Source organism: Sinocyclocheilus grahami, unplaced genomic scaffold, assembly GCF_001515645.1.
Source record: "Sinocyclocheilus grahami isolate Dianchi unplaced genomic scaffold, SAMN03320097.WGS_v1.1 scaffold282.1, whole genome shotgun sequence".
NCBI lineage: Eukaryota > Metazoa > Chordata > Actinopteri > Cypriniformes > Cyprinidae > Sinocyclocheilus > Sinocyclocheilus grahami.
This window is the reverse complement of record NW_015505461.1, coordinates 623,105-628,646: the sequence shown is the minus strand read 5'-3', so window position 1 is coordinate 628,646 and position 5,542 is coordinate 623,105. Positions and strand designations below refer to the sequence as shown.

Genomic DNA, 5,542 nt, shown 5'->3' with positions numbered 1-5,542 from the left:
CAGGGAGCCATGGCGGAGCAGGCAGAACAGGCAGCCATGGCGGTGCAGACAGTGCAGGGCGGCCGGGTGATGATGGCAGAGCAGGAAGCCATGGCGGAGCAGAGACATGGACAGACCACTTGACTGTGACAGAACAAGCAGAGAGTTCTTGAATGGCCTCCTTGGCCGTAACAGGACAGGCAATGAATTCATGGACGGCCTTCTTAGTCATGACAGAGTAGACAGTGAGTTCATGAACGGCCTCCTTGGCCATGGCAGGACATACAGTGAGTTCATGAACGGCCTCTATGGCTGTAACAGGACAGGCAGTGAATTCATGGATGGCCTCCATGGCCATAACAGGACAGGCAGTGAATTCATGGACGGCCTCCATGGCTGTAACAGGACAGGGAGTGAATTCATGGACAGCCTTCTTAGTCATGACAGGGCAGGCTGTGAGTTCGTGAACAGCCTCTGTGGCCATAACTGGGCAGGCAGTGAGTTTGGATGCGGACACCACCACCTCAGGAGGTTCTGCAGCGGATGCCGCCACTTCTGGAGGTTCTGCAGCAGAGTCATGCACAGGAAAAGCCCTTGGAGCAGACTTGTGGATAGGAGAGGGCTCTGAGACCGACTCATAGGCAGGAGAGGCCACTGGGGCAGATTCATGGACAGGAAAGGCCTCAGGAGCAAATTCACGGACAGGAGAGGACTCTGGAGTGCAGTGTGCTGCCCACACACTCAAAATGGCGACCGCCATTACAGTAAGGGCAGGAAGGTTGGGCTTGAGAGCACTGACGTTATGGGGATGACCGCTGCTCGCACCGACATCAGAGGTAAGTCAATCACGCTAGCTATCTGTCTTTTCAGTCTTGGCCCAAGCTCTGTGTCAGACTCAGGCGTGGCAGCCATCTTGGCCGGGGACTCAGGCGTGGCAGCCATCTTGGCCGGGGACTTAACGTGAGCAGACTCTGAAATGGTGGCCATGTCGTGACGAGACTCTGGAAGATCAGTCGAGATGTGACGAGACTCTACAAGGGCGGCCATTTTGTGAAGAGACTCTTGTGTGGAAGCTCTTCAATGGTGGCCATGTTGAGAAGAATCTCTTGAGGTGCCGGCATGACGTGAGCAAGCTCTGGCTTGGCAGACGTGACGTGAGCAGGCCCTGGGGTAGCAGACATGACATTAGCAGACTCTGGCTTGGAAGACATGAAGTGAACAGGTTCTGACTTGGTAGATATGACATGAGTAAACTTTGACTTAACTGGCATGATGTGAGCAGGTCCTGGAGTAGCAGACATGGCATTAGCAGGCTCTGGCTTGGCAGACAAGACGTTAGCAGGCTTTGGTGTAGTAGACATGACGTGAGCAGGCTTTGGCTTGGCAGGCATGCCGTGAGCAGACCCTGGAGTAGCAGGTGTGACGTGGACAACTCCAGACATTACAGTCGGGATGTGAAGAGGCTCTCGTGTGGTGGGCACTATAGTATTGCGGGGCTCCTTATCCGCAAAACCCACAGTGTACGATGAGCAGCACAACAGCAGAGCATGATCAATGTATTGTTCCAGAGACCAACAAAAAACAAAAACAAAACCCAAACCCCACATTACAGGAACACAAAAGAAGATATTTTGAATAATGTTGGTATGAAAAATATTGGCTTCTGATTGACTTCCATTGTATTTCTTGCCCATAAAATATGAAATACAAGTTTGAGAGTGATTAAATGATGACAGACTTTTCTTTTTTGGGTGCACTATCCCTTTATCTAAAACACCCTTAACGCTGGATAAAAATAAATAAACAAATAAATAAATAAATATTTGTGTTAGAGTGATTTTTTTTAAATATAATAGAGCCACATCAGGCATGTAACATTTAAGCTTTTTTTGGCCTTGATATGGCTATTTTATTGATGTTCTGTTCCCTAGACATGGCTATGATATTTTTTTTAAATAATCTTTTAGCAGTTGAAAACTGTTAGCAAATTCTATTTCCAAACAGCTTCAAATGTGGCTCATCCAATCTGATTTTGTATTTAAAAATAATTTAATAACCAAGTTTTTGCTCTTCTGTCAAAACAGAAGCATCCATGAAAAATCACAGGACATGGTCAACATCACTATTTAAGGATGATACAATTTTTATGTAGCAGCTTAAAAAGGAAAAATGTGCTATTTGTGAGAATGTATGAATATATACAACATAAATACTCATTCACCATGGCCTGCAGGCTGCTGTGGGTGTGAAGCACTCCTTTTGGTCTACCCATGGTGCCGCTGGTGTAGATGAGCATGGCTGGCCTCTCTGCCCAGTCTGAGATGTTCTCCTCAGGCAGCATCTGTGTGTCCTCAGACTGTAGAGTATCCAGGCTAGACGTGGTGGGAAGCTGCAGGCAGGGCAGCCCTAGTTTCTGGGCCAAGGGCTCAAGGTTATCCATAAAAGGTTGTCCGGCTACCAGCAACGAGCTCTGGGGGTCTGAGATGACATATTCCAGCTCATTTGGAGGATGCTTCCTGTAGAGGGGCACAGCTATGATGCCACAAATCCAGGACGCCCACTACGCCACAGTGTAGGATGGCGTCATTGGCACACAGGAATGAGATACGCTTGCCCTGCAGGTTTCCTGATTGACAGGTCAGTGTTTTAGTAATGAGTCCTGCCAGGCTTTTGCTGTTTTTGTAGAGGGAGCGGTAGGTGTGGCTCCCACTGTGATCTGTAATGGCCACGTTGCCTCCATACGCAGAAGCTCTGGAGAAAACAGATACAAATCTCCCTATAGTTGGAGAGATTTTGAGGTTGGATGACGTGAATGTTCTCTGCTCTACATTTCCGAGAAGCCACTTCAGGGCTCTTCTACTGCCCCTACAGTGAGACCAACTTGAAGAGCAACTCCAGATGGACACAGGGGCCTTATTTACGAAATGAACGTATGACAGAAAATTGGGTGTACGGTCATTTCAACGCAAAACTTGAAATTTATCAATATGGACGTGAGCGGTAGCTACGATCAAATCTCATGTCTGGTCTCAGCTCCTGTATGCAAGTTTTTGAGTTAGCCTACCTGAACTTACGCACTGCATAGTAAATATGGTGGAGAATTGTAGAATGACAGCATTTTGTTAATTTTTATTTTCCTAACCATCAAACAAAGCTCATTAGTCGATCGTTAACCAGTAAGATTAGAATGTCTTTTTTTAGTTTTATACAGGGCTTTAGCTTTATATGCACGAATAGCAGCGTAAACCACAGACCATGAGGATTCAATCATCGCATCATGCAGCTGCAGCGCTTCTGTGAAAGGAGAAAAACTTAAATTAAGTCTATAAAAGGAATAAAATAAATAAGATCACACAAAATATATAATAGGATATAATATAATTAACAGATTAACCAAAAAAACAACAACTGTGCAACAAGTATAGGTTTACGCTCGTTTTTGTGACACTCTTAATGCATTTTATTTCTTTCTTTATATCTTTATTTGATTTAATCCATCTGATCGCACAGGCGCCTCGCGCACACACTAACAACATTAGTTCTACCGTTGCCTGACATTTCAGCCATTTATTATAAAACTAAAATGCAGTCAACCAAACAGTTACACTGTTTATTTTAAAAGGTCCGCTGTAAAATCAGCGTGCAGCGCCCAAACAAACATTTTTGAACATGCAAAGGATTTTACAACGGATATTAGAACATGAGTGAAGTATAAAGCCATGTTTAGGCTACATAAATAATAATAGTTATGCTAACAAATGTTACAAAATATGGCAAAATGGAAACATTTGGATTCTTGTGTTATGAGACAGACTCGTGAGCCCAATGCCATTTCAGTTTTGCTTGACATTTGTATGTTGTTTATAATGAATGCCACTATAGCATAATTTGTTATTATACACTCTAAAAAATGCTGGGTTGTTTCAACCCAATGTTGGTTACATTTTTAAATTAGCTTTTTAACCCAACAGTTGGGTTAGTCCATATTTGACCCAACATTGGGTTGAAACAACCCAGCATTTTTTAGAGTGTAGTTTTATTTTATAGTTTAATATATAATTTTATAACTACTTCTTTTTCGTTCTTGTTCTGTTCTGAATTCCATTAAATTTAAAATATTTGTTGTAGAGTGAGGGGAACTAAATAGGCTGTTTATATTTACCAGTATTTTAATATACATATACATTAATGTAGCCTAATTGTTTGCAATTACAAGGTTAACGAGTGATTTTGGAGTAAGATCAATTTCTCTTTCATAAGATTACTTCCTCTTTTTTGCCGGGTTTCGTTTCTCAGTTTTGTAAACTCTAGGGGCGAGGCTTCTAAACCAGGGTGTTTTTAGGGACGTGATATTCAAATGATGATTGTTTTCTGCCGCCGCATCTATCAACGTGCGATCATTCGTAGGATGAGATTGGCGGTATATGAATGTTTCATGAATCAAATGTGAACTCTGTCGTAAGTTGATTTGTGCGCACAGATCTGTGCTCGTTACTATGTTAGATTGATAAATGAGGCCCAGTGTGTAAGGACAGCATAGTGTAGCATTGCACAGGAGCTGCCCACACTCTTTGTCATCTGTCTAAACTTGAAAATTCAAAATGAAACAAAAGTAAATATTAATATGAATATACAGTGCATATACATGGAAATAAGGATTAAAAATACCCAGTTTTTCAATAAGCCAATTAAAAGGCATTACCTACAACATTAAAGATGTTTACTTGCTGTCACCATTTTCACTGGCCCTTACGTAATTATGATAAATAGCTACCTTTTTATTTACCTAAGAATTCCCCCCCCCATTTTTATTCAACTTTAAGCTTTGCTGAATTTACATTTTTAGTCTTTAGTTATTCTGCAATTTTCAAAAATCCTGTTCCAGTTTTTACATTTACATTTAGACATTTAGCTGACACTTTTATCCAAAGCGACTTACAAATGAGGACAATGGATGTAATCAAAATCAACAAAAGAGCAATGATAAGCAAGTGCTATAACAATTCTCAGTTAGCTTAATGCAGTAGACGTAGCAAGTTTTTTTTTTAAATCATACAATAAACAAAAAGAAACAGATGGAATAGAAAACTAATAGAGCAAGTGTCACGAATTCGGTTCATGGACTTCCGTTTATTCACCACCAGATGTCACCCTTTCCATTACATTGACTCTCGCACTACACAAACTGTTGCATAGCACCCCGGACTACATTTCCCATCATTCTTTGCACAATTTGCACACTGCCCTGATTGCACTCATTGCACACAGCTTTTTCTAATTACCTCATTTACTATATAGCGCCCACTCTAACCACATTTCTGGGCTGAGTATTGTTTAGCCTGTACCCCTTTCCGAGTCTCCGTGTTTTCCTTGTTTTTCCTTGCCTTGCCTGTTTTTGCGGTTTTTGATCTTTGCCTGTTTTCTTGGATTTCTCCCTCTCGTCTCACCCCTGTGATTCTGTCTGCTTATTGTCGACCTACACTAGCCCTGTGACTATTCTTGTGTTTTGCCCGCCTTATACCTGTTTGCCAGTGTTTTGACCCTGCCTGTGTACCACGTCTCT

General features: G+C 42.3%; 1 pseudogene; it reads right to left on the bottom strand.

Annotated features, from left to right (window-relative positions):
* The window catches only part of LOC107600358 (acyl-CoA synthetase family member 3, mitochondrial-like), a 120,041-nt pseudogene that overhangs the window by 52,557 nt on the left and 61,942 nt on the right, over positions 1–5,542 (bottom strand).